A 19699-nucleotide genomic window follows, 5' to 3' on the forward strand; every position below is an offset into this window, starting at 1 on the left:
ACCACTGATGTCTAAAGAAAATGTAGATAAATCCTTAAACACCACTTTCACCATTCTCTTGAGGCTTGACTGCCACAGCTACACGCACAAAAATAGTAGTGCCGAGATGTTTGGAAATTAGGTTACATGATTATATCTAATCTTATTACGGTGAGTCATGGTGATAAACTGAAATGTACACATTTCGGTAATTTAATACTATCAGTATGACTATGTTTCAAGGTCAGATTCCCGCCCCCTAGCTTCATAACAATGTGTGCCTGGAAGAAATTAAAATTCTTTTCTATTACGGATTGGAGGAAATTCCACTGTTCGTTGCTCACAGGAGTAAAAAAGTACAGTTTGTCTTGTGGTCCTGGGAGAAGTTCTTCCACTGTTGAGTCGGGTCTCACTGTACCACACACCAAATCCTGAAGATTTCACTTATAAAGGGCCTAATTTCCAAAGGCTCACAATATTCAGTACACCTAGAAATCCACATCTGTGCATGAAGACAGACATCTGTCCTTGTAAAGTGTAAATACTATTGGTCACCAATAGTCCTCATTTCCTGATAGTCTTCATTTTCATTGCCTGAGTAACATGCAGAAAGGACTCTCAGATTTCAATTGCATTTAGAGGTGAATTTAGAGGTGAATTCTGATACCTTTAGTTACCTTGAGTAGTATGTAACTTCACTAATAGTCCTATTGCCTTGGAGTAAGGTACTGTTCTGCATGAATAATGGCATTAGAATCCATCCATTAGAGTTTATTATATGGGAATTTAGGATCTGGTTCAGAGCATCAGAGAAATGAATTTGTTATCCGCTAAGCATATGTGCAGGCTTTAATAGCTGCTGCGTCTACACTGCAAAGAAAGACCTGCAGGACTAAGTCTCAGAGCCTAGGTCAATTGACTCGAACTCAAAGGGCTCATGTTGCAGGGCTAAAAATAGCAGTGTAGACATTCCTGCTCAGGCTCTAGCCGGGGCTCTGAAACTCAGCCGGGGTGGTGGTGAAGATCTTGGAGCCTGGGAGGAATGTCTACACTGCTATTTTTAGCCCTGCCAACTCAGCCTTGCATGCCTGAGTCAATTGACCTGGGCCCTGAGACTTGGCACCATGGCTTTTTCTTTGCGGTGTAGACCTATCCAATTAGACTGGATTTATTCTGACTTCATTCACAAGTTGTTCTTAAATAAGTAGAACTTGAGACAGCAATGAATGCTTATGCAAAGCACATTTGTCTGTACCATTTTCACATTGTGTTACAGTCCAGAGATATATTTATGAAATGATATTTCGTCTCAAAGGCAGCATGCAACTGCAGTATTGTGTTGCCAACCCCACACATTCAGAAATCATGTCTGGCTCCCCCAAAATCATGAAATTGTCTTAAAACACTTGCCTTTGGGAGCTAGGGTTTTAAGAAAGATACCAAATATAGTGAGCCTCACAATAAAATGACCAGAAGCCCTCACGCAAAATATTGCCAGAATCCCTCAAGCAGTGACACTTGGAAATTTTTCAGATATCCTACACCACTATTAGAGTTGGCATATTTTAGTGCAAACAGTCTGTGGGATTGTCCAATAAGAGCTTCCCTTATTAGCTAACTACTGTTGCAGCACCTGTGAAAGGGGTATGGCAGGCATACCGTCCCCCCATGCCCCTGCACGGCATATGCATGTCGGTTGTGAGAGCCAGCGCCTTGGTGCATCAGTATCATCAGAATCACTACATGACTACCGTACAGTATACATTTATTTTTCATAAATAAAATGGACCATTTGTCTTAATCCAGCCAAAGTATTATTTCTGAAGGTAACTCAAGTTTGCTACTACAGAGTTGTACTTAGTCTGTCAGACTTTATTGATTCCCAAATATCAGGATTTTGGTTCAACTTTGTTAACATTATTATAGCTGCTCAAATTGTATTTGTCAGACTAAACACTGGGTGGATTTAGGCCTTTTATTGGTTGGTGAATTTTTTGCAAACGATTGCTGATTTCTGCCTCAATCCCACAGTTGGATCCAGTAGTATAGACCTGACTGTAGCACTAGGGCCATGTTTGTTATTCAGAGGCATTTGCATAGTTCAGACAAATCATTTCCAGCCTGTTGATTGGTTGTGAACTGTTCATTTCGGAAGAGACATTCAAAGATGCAAAGGACAATTAAGTAAGCAACCAACATTGAAAATCAATAGGAGTTGGGCTCCTAACACCTATTTGTGTCTCCCTCTTATGCTAGTCAGTATTTGTGGGGTGCAGTTTGTCAAATTATGTATATTTTACTTCATAATTTGATGACTGCAGCTTTCTAATAGAGGGATAACGAATGGTGAATCACGAATGACAACCAGGTCACTCACAGGAGGGGAAAGCCAGGGCAATTTTCTCAACACCTGGGCTTCATGGGATCCCAGATTTGGTGGCACTAAGCACAGTCAGCCTCTGTAAATGCAACATCAGGGGGGCATTTTTGGTGGGGCAGAGAGTTTAGGGTACTCTAGAAAGGAAGAATTCAATGCAAGGAGTTTCAGAGGGTGTTTCCCTGGGAAGGAGAAAGGGAGCAGCAAATATGGATAGACAGGGGCTCAGCAAAAATGGGGAGGCAAAATGGGACATGCAAAATTGGAGGAGAAAAAGGAGGTGGGCAGCAAAAAAACAGGAGGCAGCAGAATGGGGAATAAAGGGAAAGCAACAACAACAACAGAAAACCATTCAGCAAAAATGGGAGAAGAGACAAAGAGAGGATGAAAGAAAATTTGGGGAGGTAGAGACTAGATAGTCAGCAGAGGAAGAGGAAGAGAGGTCAAAAGGCTAGAGGACAGGATGCCTTCAAGAAAAAGAAACCAAGGCCATATGGGAAGGGAATTGAGTGGTGGGGCTGTGAGGCGTGGGGCCTATTTCTACATGTTGTCCCTGGCCCTGTGAACCCTTGATCTCACCCTGATAACAAATATGTTCCCAGTACAAATCTGTAGAACTCTCAGGATTTGCAAACATGAATGTTCACAAATCCCAGTGGCTGTGTGGGCAGTCACAGATGATTAAATACTGCGACCCCCACAGACAACAGCAAGCAGAACTTGAGTAGGTCATTTAGGTGTTTATATATATGTCATAGGACCAGATGATCAGCAGGAGTAAATCATTGAAGTCAATGGAGCCCATTTACACCAGCTGAATAAGTGACCCATAATTTAGTCAAGTCCCAGTCTTCACTTAAATGGGAGTTATACAATTAGAAGCAAGAATGAGGATTAGGAGCAGATGTAACTCATGGGCCGCATAGAAAGGCTGACGAGCTTGATCTTTTAGCTTAGGCAGGAGATGTTTATGCTCTAGGAGCAAGAGTCCCATGTTTGACCCAGCCAGGACTATGGCATTACACAGAGTTCTAGATGATCAGCAATGAAAGACTAGGGGAAAGAATCATGTTGTAATGAAAGAGGGAGCATGCTTGTCACTGATAGGGTGACCAGACAGAAAATGTGAAAAATCGGGACGGGGGTGGGGGGTAATAGGAGCCTATATAAGAAAAAGACCCCAAAATTGGGACTGTCCCTATAAAATTGGGACATCGGGTCACCCTAGTACTGAAGAAGGTGGGAGATTGTTCCAGCCATAGCAGGCAGCCTAACAGCTCTTTATATGATTACAGTAAATGTGCTGATTTACTGACTAAACCATCGGGGCCAAATTCTATTCTAGGAGACACCGGTGGAAATATGGAGTAACTCGAATGAAGGAAATCAGATTGCCCAAATTTACACTAAGAACATAATTTGTCCCCCTGTCTCCCATAGAATCAACTAGAATAGTGATGACACAGGGCTCTATTGTGTGTATACAACAATAACAATTCTCATGGTGTGTAGCTGGTATTTTTCTAGCAAATATACTTTAAATAAGCACTCTTATCAATAGACCTTCTGAAACATACAGTGCAACAGTATACAGAGAATAGCTGGAAATGCTTGAGGTGTGTGTGTGTGTTTGAGGTGTGTGTGCGCGTGCGCGCACGAACCTGCATGATTGTGTTTGTGAGAAGAGAGGAGTTCTGGACAAGAGGTGATGGGCCTGGCTCTCCTCTCACTTGCCCAGTGTATATCAGGAATAATTCCACTGTGATCCATTTAAAACTGAGAGGAGAATCAGGCTCAAAATGTCTTCTTCTGCAGAAAAGTATTTGTTGGTAAAAGAATACTAACTTTGACCTGTAGGTAGCAGCAAAGTGTGTGTTTTTTAATAGTAACTATTACCCTCTTTATCCTTGGTTTTCCAGAAGTGGAATTTCCCAGTGTAACAAGCCAATGTATTTGGTAGTACTACAGGAAACACAGCTTTGACTCTGCCGTCCAGACCAATAATAAAAGGATGTGGTTTCTTTACATTTTTGTCATGTGGTGCTGAGTTATATCAACATTAATTCAGATCACCTGACATACAGCCATGAGCTGCAGTGACTGAATGCATCAGAGCCTCACTGTGTTTTATTGGCTATTAAAATCTTCACTTTCTTTTATAGGTCCAGATTCTGCTACCACTTTGTTGAATAGAACCTCATCCCACAAGAAGTCCCACTGAAACTGGGATCAGTCTCTTAATTTGCATAGTTGCCATGGTCAACAAAGCACCTGTCTAAAGCCTGTCCTGATATCCCCCAATATAAATCATGTTTTGTCAAGTAAATGGGTGTTACACTAAGGTAGCAGGAAGCAAACAATATGACACCACAGACAGTACTGTAGTGAGAAACTGCTTCCTATTAATGTGATATTACCACATGCTACAGACATGAAAAACTTTTTAGCAGATGGCACTGAGGTACCAGTATTCCCATTCTGGATGTAAAGTAAACAAAAAACAAACATACCATAAATCAGGATTGTTCATTTAATTGTTTACTTGAAGAATATTTACTAGAGCTGTGGGGGAAATGAAAAACACATTTTCATGGAAAATTGCAAAGATAAAATATTCTGACTTCTGAAAATATTTTTGCTGATAATTATCCAACACATTATACAGCTGGTCAGAAAAATGTAAAAGTAGTCATGCAAATTGTTGAAAAAATAATACTATTTTTGGTCAGACATTTTATCCGTCAGTGTTCTTACTGATCTGCTCTAAATGTTAAATACATCTGGTTGAAAAAAATGGGGAAAAATATCAAAAATCTGAACAACTTTGACCAACTTTAGTACTGTTTGAAAAACAGGAAGTAAATTTCATTAAAAAGTTTACAAAAATGTTATCCCTGGGTTTTTTTCATCAATTCGTAGAGCTTAAGGCCAAAAGAGACCACTAGATTATCTAGTCTGACCTCATATATAACACGAGACTTGGAATTTCACCTAGTCTCCCCTGTGTTGAACCTATGTTTGGCTCAAGCAGATCTTTCAGAAAGGCATCCAGTCTTGATCTGAAGACCTCAAGAGATGGAGAATCCATCACTTCCCTTGGTAGTTTGTTCCAGTGGTTAATCATCTTCACTGTTCAAAACGTGTGTCTAATTTCAGATTTCAATTTGTCTAGCTTCAGCCTCCAGGCATTGGCTATTGTTATGCCTTTCTCCACTAGATGAAAGAACCCTTTAGTATCCAGAATTCTCTCTCTGTCATAGTTAGGCTAACAGAACCCTATCAGTACCTCCCTATGGGCTTTGTTAGTTGCGTATTAAGCCATATGCATTCAAGATCCTGCTCTTCTGAGTTATCGCTAGCTCTTATAAAGGAAATGGCGTCTTTAAAGTAGAGTGCCACCTCTTTCCCCCTTCTTTTACCCACTCTATCCTTCCTGAACAGGTGATAACCAGTGATTTTAATATTCTAATCATGCAAATCATCCCACCCTGTTTCAGTAGTGCCAATTATAACCAATTTCTTCTCCTCAATGAGAATTTTCAGTTCCTCTTGCTTGTTACGCAGACTCATCACATTGGTACATTAGCAACTGAAAAATCTCTCCTTATCACATTCTTTGTCACACTAGCTCAATTTGTTCATGACAGGGTGAGCTTGAGTTTGTATCAAATTTGTCTTCGTAGCATGTTTAACACCCTCCTTGCTGCTTCAGCTAGTCAGTAACTGAGAAGATTGGCCCCACATCTGTGAGATGCAAGCTGTCCCAGTCATACAGCCCCCTCTCCCACTGGAATGTGGCCCGGTGCCCCACAAAACCTAAACCTTCAGCTTCACACTGGTCACATAGCCAATGGTTCACTCTAGTATTTTCTGCCTTCTCCCTTACCTCACGTATTGGGACCAGAAGGAACTCCGAGAAGACCACTTAGACTTTTCTCTTCCTCAGCTCCCTTCTAAGGTCTCTGAAATCATCTATAATCTGTCTAGTTCCACATGATGCTGAATCATTGGTTCCAAGGTGCATCATCACCCATGAAGATTTGCCACAAGACTTCATAATCCCATCCAATCTTGAATTTACACCTCATATTTTTGCTCCAGGGATACAGCACTGTGGGAGGTAGGGCTGCTTGGCGGTGCCCCTTCAGGACCATGTATTCCTGAATCTTAGTCTGTTCACCATCTTAGTCAGTATGTTTGATTGACTGCTTGGGGCAGGGCAGCTTATGCTGTAAACTTGGCATCAGTCTCTAAACAATCAAGTAAAAAAATAGTGACTCTGGCTTTGCAGTCAGCACCTTTAAACAAAGAGGAAAAAAAAACCCTTCAAAATACAAGCACTTAGGGCAAGACCCTGGCCTGGGTTCTAGGTTAGCCCTGAGGAGCCTCCTCCTCTGTCCCAGCTTCACTGAGCTCTGCCCCGAGCAAAAGCAGGCAAGCCTTCTCAACTGGCCTGCTGGTTCTTAATTGGTCAGTATTTCCTCCTGGCCCTTCTAGCTGCTGGAGGACTGTCTCATCAGTTGCCCAGTTTGAGTGGATTTTCCCTGGGCAGGGAGTGTCAGGCACTGATCCCTCCAGCAGGGGGCAGAGAAGACCCCCCTCATAAGCACACTGTCTAGTTATTCTTGTGTCCTTCACTTTTCGGGGGGGAGGGGTGGTCAAAATTGCAACTAACACTTCTGTTGAAATTCTGAAAAATTTTGACTGGCTCTAGTTACAGAGATGTTTATTAGTAAAATATAAATGTGCATAGAATTGTACATTGTCTAATATTTCTGATTTTTTCCAGGCACCAGAGAAAGGGAAAAGACACAAATGCTTCTCTTCAAGTAAAATTTGCTGCAAAGCAGCTAGGAGCACGCAAGACATAATAGCCGACTTTTTGAAGGGCTAATCTACCTACTGCGATTACTTATTATGCAGCAGTAAAGGCAGCTCTCTAACACAGAACACGTACCTTGTTGGCCTCTTAAAATCCACAGTTGTTTATAGAACTAAGATGGATGCATTTTTTAAAGTTTCTCTTTCGCACTAGTCTTTATGAATCTAGATACAAGTTTTTATTATATTTTTTTTCTGCAAGAAACAGAAAATATAACTGCAATGTAAATCTGGGAATGTGTTGAGTGAGCAAGGCACATCATAAATAGAGGTTTCAGAGTAGCAGCCATGTTAGTCTGTATCTGCAAAAAGAACAGGAGTACTTGTGGCACCTTAGGGCTCAAATAAATGTGTTAGTCTCTAAGGTGCCACAAGTACTCCTGTTCTTTTTATCATAAATAGAGTTTCCTTAAAATGATTGATATATTTTAGAGCTTCTTCATTTGAAAATGCACAATTCTATTTGAAACAAGAGGAAAGTTTACAGCCAATTTTTGTGCTCTCTTTAAAAAAAGAAAGATAAAACTGTGTAGCTGAAATTCTATGATAGCAACTAAAAAATATTCACTAGTCTGGAATCTGTACAGGAGATAGCTTTCCTTTAATATGTTTGATAATTTTTTTTTTGTCTGGGCTCAGTGGCAACCTTATGTATTTTGCTTTAATTTTATTATTAGAGTCAAATGAAATTATGGAAGTTCCTATATATCTAAAGATTCCTAAATTCAATTCAGAATCGATGGCAGTGACTATCTCAGCAGGGAAAGGCAGGTAAGTGCCCAAATGCCATTGAAAATACGTCCAAAAGTGGGTCCCAAATCCTTTTGGTAATCTCCCTCATAATGATTGGGCATGAAGGGCTCTGTTTAAATCAGATATAAGTGTGAAATAGGCAGTTCAGATCCAGATCCATAGTGCATCCTGGGCTTTGGTTCAGCCCAGTATAGGAACTAGGGGTCAGGAATATGTCCAGATTCAAAGCAGTTTGGATCCAGGGTTGTGGAAAAGACTCATCCCTACTTTAAACTTCTCCAAACATGGAGCCTACTGTGGGGCTGGAACAGGAGAGGGAAAACCTGGTTTCATGTCCTATAGACAAAATGATGATGATGACTCAAGTCTGCTGCAGTGAATAGAGTGTTCCCAGCACAGCTAGGGTGGTGAGGTTAGGTGGCTTTGTGGAGCGAGCCAAGGAACCACTTTGTCTTCTGGAGATGCCTAGAGCATCAGCAGCGCTACTTCAAGTTGTGCCTGGCTGTAATAGTCCCCAAAGGGTCATTACCGCAACTGGGGATCGTTGGAACCAAGTGGCATTCTGGCCAGAGTCCGATTCTCCTAGCCATGCCCCTTCTGTTGAGGGCTGTGAGAGGGAAGGTAATTTAGAGCTGAGTATGTCAGCTTTACATCACTTGGAGGTTCCTCCATGCCAGGGAATTCCCAGGTAAAATAGCTGGGTATTCCAGCTTTCTGGCTACTTTGCAATGCTGGAACAAAGGATCTGCTCCTATTACTTACACTATGGATAGCATTAGAGCATTACACTTGCAGCTTCAGGAAAAGAGATGAGTGTGTAACAGATTAGCAACACTTATCCCTGGAAGATCATCTCCCTTATATAGCCTCCTGAAATTCTGCTAAAGTCAATGAGACATTGAGTCACTAGTATCTGTCATGTCAGTTACTGGAGGCCAACGTTAGTGTGCACACCTGACAATTCCAAGCATTTCCTGAGTATTCCACTTGTGGATTGGCATCCGCCGTCAGCATTTGCCTGAAGAATGTGTCCCTGCAGAGGAATATCAGTTTTGTGGGGGTTACAGTGGAGAGTGGTGTGCTGTGATTTTTCCATGTAACTAGCACTATAAACAGCCTTAGGCCATCCATAAGCCTTTTCTAAGCAGGGCTCTTATTTAATTTAGTTTGTAATGGAAAAGTGTAGGCAACTCAGATCTACTTTCCATCCTGATGCATTGTGTTTTATAAAGACGGCTATATCTGCTAAGCAGAGTAGAGAAATAATCAGTGTTCTATATTTTGAGTATATTTTTAGTTAAAAAAATAGACTCTAGTGACAAGCAAATGAGTGTCTACTCAGTACCATAAAGTTATGAGTATTCATGAGGAAACTGCATCACATACCTTTAACCATCGCTGGCTTTCTTAAACCGTTCAGCGATCAGCTAAACTGGCACATAACTCATCCCCTCTCATTATTCTAGCACAACAGATTAAAAGAGAAGTAAGATCAAGAAAGGGTACAAGTTGGGCCCAACTTTAGAAGACATTTTTATGGCTGGACAGAACTTAAGAGCCAAATTCTCTAAACTGCACTGTGGAACCTCGATCTGCAGCATAGATCTTTACTGCTTGTTCTATATTCTTTCCATGCATGAAAGCCCACACAGCATTAGAGAGAGGCACGTGCATGGAACAAGTGAAGAATGTGTGATAGAGATCGGCCATGTGGGTCAAAGGGAAATTTTTGCCCAAAGGCCAAAATTATCTCACCAGTTTCCAGGCCAAGTAATTTAGAAGGGGGCTGAAAGAGAGGAGTAAAGTGTTCTAGTTTATTGGCTGGATTAACCTGCATTGCACTAGCAAAGCTCCCACTCCCAGCATCTCCCCTTATGCACATTGTTCCATGAAGTCATTTATTATCCAACTTCATTGAGTATTCTAGTGTATAAGCAAAGGATGCTCTGGTCCAGTCTGTCATTGATCACAACTTGCATGGGATGATCAGCTATTGCTCCTTCTAAAGCACTGTGTTTATATTTTATGTGATTAGTTTAATCTTGCTAGAAAATATCAAAGTCTAGACTGCAGTCACCTTAGTCTCGAAGGTGACACAAGGACTCCTCGTTGTTTAGACTGCAGAAGTGTGTTGTAAACAGCTATTAAAGACTGCAGCAAACACGTCTGCCATGATTTTCCAATAGTCAATATTCAAATACTCAGAAGTTAGCCAAATAATAATTTAAAGTGATATCAATCCTGTCGTATTTAAGTTATAACTATTTTAGTTACCTATGTCACCCAGCTTATTTTTCTGAGCATTCTGGGATTTATCCCACAGTTGGAGTGACCAGACATCCTGATACTGTCAGGACAGTCCTGATATTAGGGGCTTTGTCTTATATATGCAACTATACTCCCCCCCCAAAAAAAGTGCCCCATTTTTCACACTTGCTCTCTGGTCACCCTACCCACAGTTAGGTAGCCATACTTCCAAACAGAAGTGTTCTTCATTAATAGGAGATGCAGGAATATCTATTTGAGGAAGAGCCTGTAACCTAAAGAGAGCTCAGAATACACACAACTGTGTTTTTCTCCACTTGTTTTTTATATGTTCTCCGGGTGGGACAGGTGTTGATAGCTGTTCCCTTATAAAACATGTAATTACTGCAGTTTATGGCTTGGTGTATTTTCTGTTTCTGGTGCCAGATCCAAAGTTCTCTATGGGCAATGGAAAGACCTCCACTGACTTCAGTAGAGCTGGATCAGATCCTTACTAAGCCAGTGCAACCAAGAGGTGTATTAGGCCCATTCTCCTTTTAGGATTATGTATGATTCAGTGAACTTGTAATGTTTGCTTCCCACAATCCCCTTCTTGTTGCTTTCCTAGTGTTCACTAGTCCGTTTTCAGGAGCCACCACAAGGGATTTTTATATAACACCACTGGGGCGCTCTTATGGTATCCCAGGTGAGGTGCCATTCAGAGTCTGAAGTGCTGTAATATACTTTGTGTCTTTGGCAGCGTTCCCTAGGAAAGCTCCAGGCTCAACATGAGTTGATATTATCAGATGACATTTTGTAGCACAACTTCATGCCGGTCAGGGCTGCCAGGGCTTTTCTATAGATGCAATCTTAAGTGCAGCCTCCTAATTGTGATATGATATTTAAATTCATTGGTAAAAGAAGTCTGCTTAGTAGACTTTCTTTCCTTGAACTGCAAAAGTGACAGGGAGAGAAGTTTTCTTGTAATTTCGCATACTGCAAGGATATTGTAAAGCCTGATTTGATTTCTGCATCTAGCTCCTGTTAATTCACGGGGGGCGGGGGGGGGGGGGAATGTCTGTCCCCAATTACACACTATAACTGAGAGCTGAGCTTGGGACAGGTTTCTGTAAACGTACTGTAAAGTGCACTTTAACAGTGCAACCACCACCTGAGTGCCCCCTTGTGGCCAGAGGTTGCTCAGCAGAGCTCTGCCTCAATTTCCCTTCTTGACACTGAAAAAACTCCAGATCACAGTCCAAAGGTAATTAAAACATTCCCCTTCGGAGGTCCAATTTATATAAGCCTGACACACATTGTCCTTTCAGGTTCCAACCCCAGTTCAGTATCTCTCTCCCCTTTGATAGGGGAGGTCCCCAGCCCACCTTCCCAGAGCGGGGTCACAGTTCAGGGTCTCTTTCCAGACCCCCAAACTCCCCTGGTGTCAGAGTCTTCTCTGCAGGAGTCTTTCTTACTCTCTGCAGTTTCCTGCTGCTTTGGTAGGGGAATCACCTGATCCTTGCTCAGGTGTGCCTACTTAATAAGTAAGGTTGGCTTACCCCTTTAAGGGTTAGATGCTTTGGGCAAGCCACCTTGTTACATGCATTGTGCTTACATGGAAAATCTAATGAGTCATATTATGCCTGAAAATACCCACATTCAGTGCACAAACAAACGTTTGAAATCCAAATTAAGTTGTTTGGGTAATAACAACCCATACACGTGTAGTTAAGCCTACAAAAGAGGCTTAACACAGTTGTTCCCCCACCACGACTGGAGAGTTGTTGACGGGCCACTTCACCTTGAATGGTCCCTTGAAATATGTGTTCCATTTATGCTAAACGCTCTGTTCCACCTTGTATTTAGCTGTGACATTCTGAGTACGTTTTCCAGACCCGAAGAAGAGCTCAAAAGCTTGTCTCTCTCACTAACAGAAGTTGATCTAATAAAGGATATTACCTCACCCACCTTTTCTCTCTAATATCCTGGGACCAATATGGCTACAACACCAAGGCACAAAGGAACTAAGAACAAATAGCTCCACATTTTAATAATATTCTATCTCAGCATTTTTTTAACTGGAATAATCTTCCATGTTTCTACTGTAAGTCATGGTTGTGAGTTAATTTCTTCCGTGTGCCATTGTGAATTTCTTCCATGTGCCTTTGAAAACTGAAAATTGATTTGCTGGGGGAATGGGAAACACTTACTTATATTTAATATATTATTATAGGGGTTTTCCTGCCTTGTCCACATACAATGTGAAACAAACTTTTCCACACAGTTTTTGTGTATGCTGCTCATTCCCTGAGGTCAGGTTGCCTGGGACCTTCAGGGTTTTCATCTTTCTGTATAGCATGGGGTACAGTTCACCTGCTGGGATCATCTGGGCATGTCTCACCTAATAAATTCTCTCCTATTGCAGTGGCCTCGGTCATTGCTGGTAGCTCTCCCATTCTCTATCTGTGGCACACAATGTAGCCTCCTAAGGACTGAAATGCTTTGGTCTAAGTAACGTCTTTGAATATTTGGATGAAAATTAATGGCCTGTGATATACAGGAGGTCAGACTAGATGATCTAATGGTCCCCTTCTGGCCTTGAACTCTACGAAACTATGTACATATTCACTATGGGCAAAATTCACATCACCTGCATGAAGCCCAAGTACTTGGACGCTATGTGGGTTAAATGCATATGTGTTAAAAGGTGGAATACACTCGAACCAGAACCAGGGCTCTAGTGCAGCCTCCTGTGGCTGTTACTCTATCTTATGAGCTGGAGTAGAGGGTGCAGCCCTGCCCCGCCACTTGCAAAGTGTGTGGCAGTTACTAGATCTGAGTATATGTGGAGTCAATGGCCCCTTGCTGGGTACTCCTACAACCCAACCCAATTGTCATTGCTACGCCAGCCTATGCAAGGCTGACCATGAAGACCTTTACTGTTTGTGACTCCACTAGGATGGGGCTTAAGTTGTATGAAGGGCCTTGACTTCTCCCAAAGTACCATGGTGATATCTGCTGCTATTCTTTACTAGTATTTAATCACTAGAAGTTTTCCTTTTTCTTTGTGTTTTTTCCCTTCCCGTTTGTCTTGTTCTCATTGCAACATGAGAGTAACGTGGCAGGTTGTTCCACAATGGGCTGCATCTGTACATACCTACAGTAATGGCTGCAGCTACAGTATAAATTCGACACAAGCAATTGTGTGCTTAATTTTGTCAGCTGAAAAGGAGATATTACAACAACTATGCTTGATTTCCATGGGTAACTTACAGTGCACTCTTAAATACTCATTATTTGCCCGTTTGGAAATGTAATTTTTCCATGATGATTTAATAAACACTACTGTATACGAATATCATGGAAAGAATGTGACCCAACAGCATGTGCGTGTGTGTCGGGCCACATATCTGAAAGAAAATCAATCTCAACATGTCATTGAAAACTAAGATCCAGAAGCGTAATGAACTATCTATAGATATACTGAGCTCTTCATAAACAGATATCCAGTGTAAATTCTTAAAGCATTTTTACATCTACTTAGGGACACTGGATATTTTGTGGAAACAAAGGCAATAAACTACTGACTTCTATTGGCACTTAAATCATAAGTTTCTTTTAAAAATTAGATGGCAGTGTTTTACTATTAATAATAATACAGGTAATTAGCACTAGACGGCACTGCTTTCCAAGGGCCATGTCTTTTTGGGTCACAGAAAGCACTGAAGGAATTGGAACTAGTGCAGTTGTGTTGTGCAGTCAGGGTGAGGATGGTTGAAAAGAGCTAGTGAAGGGGGACTGCACCCCCGGCACACAGCAGAGGGACACTGATACATGGTTGCTTGTGCTTATACTCCAGCATGGAGGAGGATTATGGTCGGCTATGCAAGGTGCAGAGGGCTTGGCATGTGGTTCCACAGCTAAACAGACTTACTGGCAAGATTCCTGATCTCCTCCAGATGATGGCAGATTTTTGCAGCAGCTGTGTGAGCTACTGTGGCTGAGAAACATCCCTGCTAGCGTCTGGAGCCTGAAGGTGTAGAATTCTGTCCCCATGATGACTGGTGGAACTTCAGGGTAAAGCCCATCTACTCAGATTTTGTCCAGAGCAGAGAATTTGGGCCTAAATGACACTGTAAACTGAGACTACATTTTATGTTAATGAGCTGTACATTTGTTTATGGCTTTTTACGGCTGTTGGGCTGTTGATTGCAAACAGAGATGCTTTACATTGCAGCCCCACTTAAAAAACTATTGTAGTGAACTGGGCTCTATTATCAGGCATACTCGCAGAAGAGTGAGAAACCTAATTAGTGTCTCCTGAGATGAAAGCTCTGTAATCATGACTGCAATCTCTGACCAATTAATCATCCACCTACGGTAAGTCACCAAGCTCATTTTTCAATTGCTTCCCAAACCTCTTTTGCAGCATTAAGGCAACTGCTGGAGCAAACAGGAGGATGTGGGTATAGAGATCCCAACTAAATACAGCTGACTGGTTAATCATAGTGGGCTCAGGAGCATCCCGTATAGTTAAGGCAGCATAGCAGTTTTCATGTCAGCTCCTTGTTAGCATCACTCATAACTTGCTGAAAACTTGCTGAAAACCCGTAGCTCTGAAACGTTCATCTGCCAGGTTCAATTTTTCCAGGCTTAGTCTCTGCCCAGAAGAGAATATTTTTGGGAAGCTTGACGAAAACTAGTTTAGCTGCTTTTAAGAATGTGAAATGTGGAAAAATGAACACTTTCCCCATGATAGAGAGATTAGACGGGGAAAAAAATTGCAACTTTTTTGAACAGCTCTTGTGCTGAAATGGCTTGATGTGGAAACCCCATAGTTGGCATAGAACTAGCCCTCATTGAGGTCAAGTATCTTTAGGTCTTACAGTGCAAACTGGGTTAGCTATGACCGAGTTAGGAATTTATGAATATTGCCGTGTGTGGTATGTTTTAGAAGCTGTTATCTCACTTAGCTTGGAGAATTCCCAAGTTAAAGACTGTTGGGCTGCCCTTTTGTGTATTGTGATCTTAGTTGTGCAATGAACATTTTTGTGAAGGCACATGCTTGTCCTGTGCTTCTTTAAAGGTGAACAGTGATTTCATGACTTGACCTGGAAAGTTTAATTTGCATAGCATGTAGAGGATGCTCAGCTGGTATAAATTGACGTAGTTCTATCAAGCCAATAGAGCTTGGCTGATTTGCAGCAACGGAGAATCTGGGACTTTGACACTGACACTTTCTCAGTGGTGCAAATTTTTTTAAATTTGCCTAGAGCAGTATAGTAGATTTTCTCACGGTAAGGATCTGAAAAACCACATCTCAAAGTAAATTCTTTTTTTATTTTGCTCTTTAAACCAGCAAGAGGAAAAAATTATCAGTTTCATCATGTGTGTAGAAATGCTTGCACAGTTGTACAAGCAGCTAAAATGTGTGACCTACATTTTAACTGAGACGGAGATAAGTGACATTAACAACAGAAAATGTAAATATTTATAGCAAGACCAAGTGAAGTCTATAAAAATTATCCCCTCCTAGACATGTATTTGCTATCAAAAAGGATAGCAGGCAGGCAGAAAAAATATGAGCCAAATTCTGCTTTCAGTTATGTTGGGGTAACCTTACTGAAGCCCACATGATAATATCAGCGGAGTTTGGCCCAAGATGTTGAAATGACATAAGAACATGTATCAAGGTTAAATCTGTGAATGCTCTGATATCTATGCTAGACATGATACTGCATTCATTCCTCATATTTGTCTCTGCTTGGCTCCAATCCTGCAGTTCTTAATGAACCTGAATTGTTCAAATTTCTCTCCCTTAGTTGGAAGCTTTGCCCGAGTAAGAACTGAAGAACTGGGGAGATTGTATGAAGAAAATGGGGTCAGATTTCCCATTGGGTCAGCTAAATTAAATACCTATTTGTCAAACATGGTTCTCCAGTTCTATGACGGATACAGGAGTTTTGATAGCAATAGTCTTGGTAAGTGAATTCTGACCCTAATCACTGTCTTAATATATAATGCCTCCCTCAGTATAAATGATTTCTCTTTTCCTCTCTCTTCTCAGTGTCTTGTTGGAGTTTCTGTCTGAGACATAAAACATTATCATGTAAATGTCACTTTTCTTAGGAAACAATCCTCTGGGATTTTTAATTAGAATATCTTCATGAACATCTGAACCAAGCTGTAGCACATGATGGAGTCTTGGGGATGACGATAAAAAAGGGCTACTCTCATTTTCAATTAAAGATCAAAGTTTGAAATGTTTGGCAAAGGAAGTGTTTCAAAATATGCTCCTGAGCCACATACAAGTTTCTTCAAAAATGAAAAAGTAAAGGAATTTTTAAAAAATTATACTCCCTGGGAAGAAGAAGAGCAAAAGCCTGCGATGAGAAATTATATGGTAAACCCCCCTTAATTTATTATCCTGGCAATTTTCAGATTGCAGTGTCAAGGTCTTTTTTATGTTTATGACCATTTTTTGCATTCACCTAATAACTGAGAACCAAGGTGAATCTGTCAAGCTAATTTTAGTCTTGGCTTGAGAATTGGACTTCTTCAATCATGCTAATGATTTCATCCATACATTAATAAATCTGCAGTAAAACCCAGCATGCAAAGGACAAATAATAGCTCCTTCACTATAAGAACAGAAAACCAAATGCAAAACTTTCTCTTCTCTTATCTGTGCTGTGGCCTCTGGGCCAGAACCATCACTGGTGTAAATCAAAGTAGTTCCATTGGAAACAATAAGAAAAGGAGTACTTGTGGCACCTTAGAGACTGCAAATAAATTGGTTAGTCTCTAAGATGCCACAAGTACTCCTTTTCTTTTTGCGAATACAGACTAACACGGCTGCTACTCTGAAACCTGTCATTGGAAACAATGGAGCTTTGCAAGTTTATATCACAAAGGCCCAATATTTCATAATTTGGCCTTGATCAATGTTCAGGAATCCCATTGACTGCAATGGGTGTTCAACACATGGAACAAAGACAGAATTCGTAATGGAGATCAGCAGTGTGGATCCATTTGGTGAATGTTGCACTAAGGCAATAGGGACCTGCCTTCTGTTCATGAACATGGAATATACATGGGATTTGGGAACAAGTAATTCACCTCCACAACCCGCAGGCAGACGTCTGGCTGTGAGGCTGCCAGGGGTTGTGGAAGAGTCCTTCCTCAATCACCAGAGAAATTGTAAAGTAATACTAGTACTCAGCGCTCACATAGGCCCTGATATTACAATCAAACCCCCGTGTCTATGCAAACTAATCAAAGGGCTGATTCAGTGAGGTGCTGAACATCCTCAACGCCTGTTTGTTCTATCAATAGCTGAAGACGCTTGTCCTCTTGCAGGGGGCACTCACCACCTCTCATAAAACTAGAAAAAAATGAACCTGGCTCTGCTTTCTGCCACGATCTGGATGCTACCCTGAGTGTGTGAATGTGAGACACACATTACAGTTTTGGCTCTGCCTTTTGTGTCTGTGGGAAAACCGTAGACTTGCTAAACCCTAACTAGCTTACTGCTAGGTAATATATTTTACTTCTCTGAAGTGTTATTTTTCCCCCAGAAAGTACTGTGGCATTTGAAAATGGAAGCCAGTGTCCAATCTATTGGCGAATGATCCCTCTGAGGGTTTTACTTGATGAATAACATACCGGAATCTGCTATTCATTTTTTTGTAGGATAATAATGAAAATATCATTGCATAAGCCTAATGCTAATATAATACATACTTTCCTCCTACACACTGCCATACGTTTGGATGTGTTTGTGCTCTCTATGCTGGGAATATTGCTAAAGGATCACATGAGGACAATTGAAGCTTTCTTACAGCTGTTTATTGAGAAACTTTGTGAACCCCATCTCACTTTAAGATTGACAAAGCTATTAGAGCAAAAAAGTAACAATGGAGGTACATTGTAGAATATGAAAGACCATAGCAATCCTAAGCAAACAGGTTTTGGAAAATGGTCCTGAGGATTTTTGATATCTGTGAGTGTAGTTTCCGTTGCAATTTTGGTTACGGGTGGAGCTTTAGGAATCCTTTTCCAGACTCTAGCTTCCTATATAAAGTATTGATCCTCTGCCACAGATATTGCAGATGATCTATTTCCTGAACTAAGTGAGGAGTGTATTTTCAATCTGAAATGTTTTCAGCATTAGCTAATATTAAATACACAGCTGGATTGATTCCCCGGTCCCTTCTCCTGCTTCCTGGCTTCGAAGGCTGGGGCGAGACTCCAGTGAAGCGGTAGCACACCCCTGTAAAAATACAGATCTGCCAGTTCACCCAATTAGCTTAAAATCTAGAGCAAGTGCTAGAGGAGTCAATGTGTGATGGAATGTCTGGAGGCAATGAAGAAGGCAGAGCCAGGCTTTTCAGAGCTCTTAATCAGAAGAATCAATTCAATGATTTGCCCCAAATTCAGAACAAACTATTTTTAAGAGGAGGGAGGTTTTTTAAAAAAATTGGTTAAAGTTGCTTTCTTCCCCATCCTAAATTTTGTTGACTTCTTTCCTCATGCTAGCTATGGCCCCAATTCAGCAAAACACTTAAAAGCACATTCCTGTGGGCCTGCTCATATGCTTAAGTTCTTTTCTCAATGGGGGCCAAAATGTGTAAATTCCAAAACACCACTCTAGGCCCTGCAATGAGTTCTGCATGTGTGGATCCCCAGTGAAGTCAGTGGGGCTCTGTGCAAGAGAAGGGGTCTGCTCACACGGAGCTCCTTGCAAAATTGGGGCCTCGCCTAAATTAGGAAGTACTGGAGATCTCAGAATATAATTCTGATCTTGCAAAAGAGCCTCCAAATTAGAGCTGGTTGGGAATTGTGTATCGAAATGATCTTTTTAATGGAAAACACATTTTGGGGGGTGTGGGAGGGAAATTGACTTTGCTGAATTTTTTCAATTTCCCATCAGGAAAACTGAAGCAATGTATTTTGTTTCATTCCAGATCAGTTTGATATTAATCTGTGTCCACATTAGCTGCCATGATGTCTCATGGGAGTTGAAGGTCAGATGCGTCATACCCCCATTCTCACCCCTGAGATGTTACTAGATGTGCCCGTTACTTTGGGATACGCTCATTTATCAGGGTTACTCTTCTGGGGGAGGGAGGATTCTGTAATTCTATCAAGGTACTGCTTGTGTCACTTGTGTGTTCATATGGAGCTCTACTTCTCCCTTCTGCAAGTCCCCTCCCAATGGAGCTGTCCTGCAGGACCTAGGTTCCCCAGGGCTGGGTTCCTCCAGCCCCAGAATCAGATGAACCCCCACACACACTAACAGAGCATGTCTGAGTGGACTGGGTCAATCAGCACTCTCAAGCTGACCCTTTATATGTCCCTGGACTCAGTGGGCTAGGTCAAGCAGAATTTCCAAGCTGCCACTCTTATATGTCCCTGGGCTCAATAGGCTGGTCCAAGCAGCACTTCCAAGCTACCACCCTTAAA

This window comes from Chelonia mydas, chromosome 10, assembly GCF_015237465.2.
Source record: "Chelonia mydas isolate rCheMyd1 chromosome 10, rCheMyd1.pri.v2, whole genome shotgun sequence".
Lineage (NCBI taxonomy): Eukaryota > Metazoa > Chordata > Testudines > Cheloniidae > Chelonia > Chelonia mydas.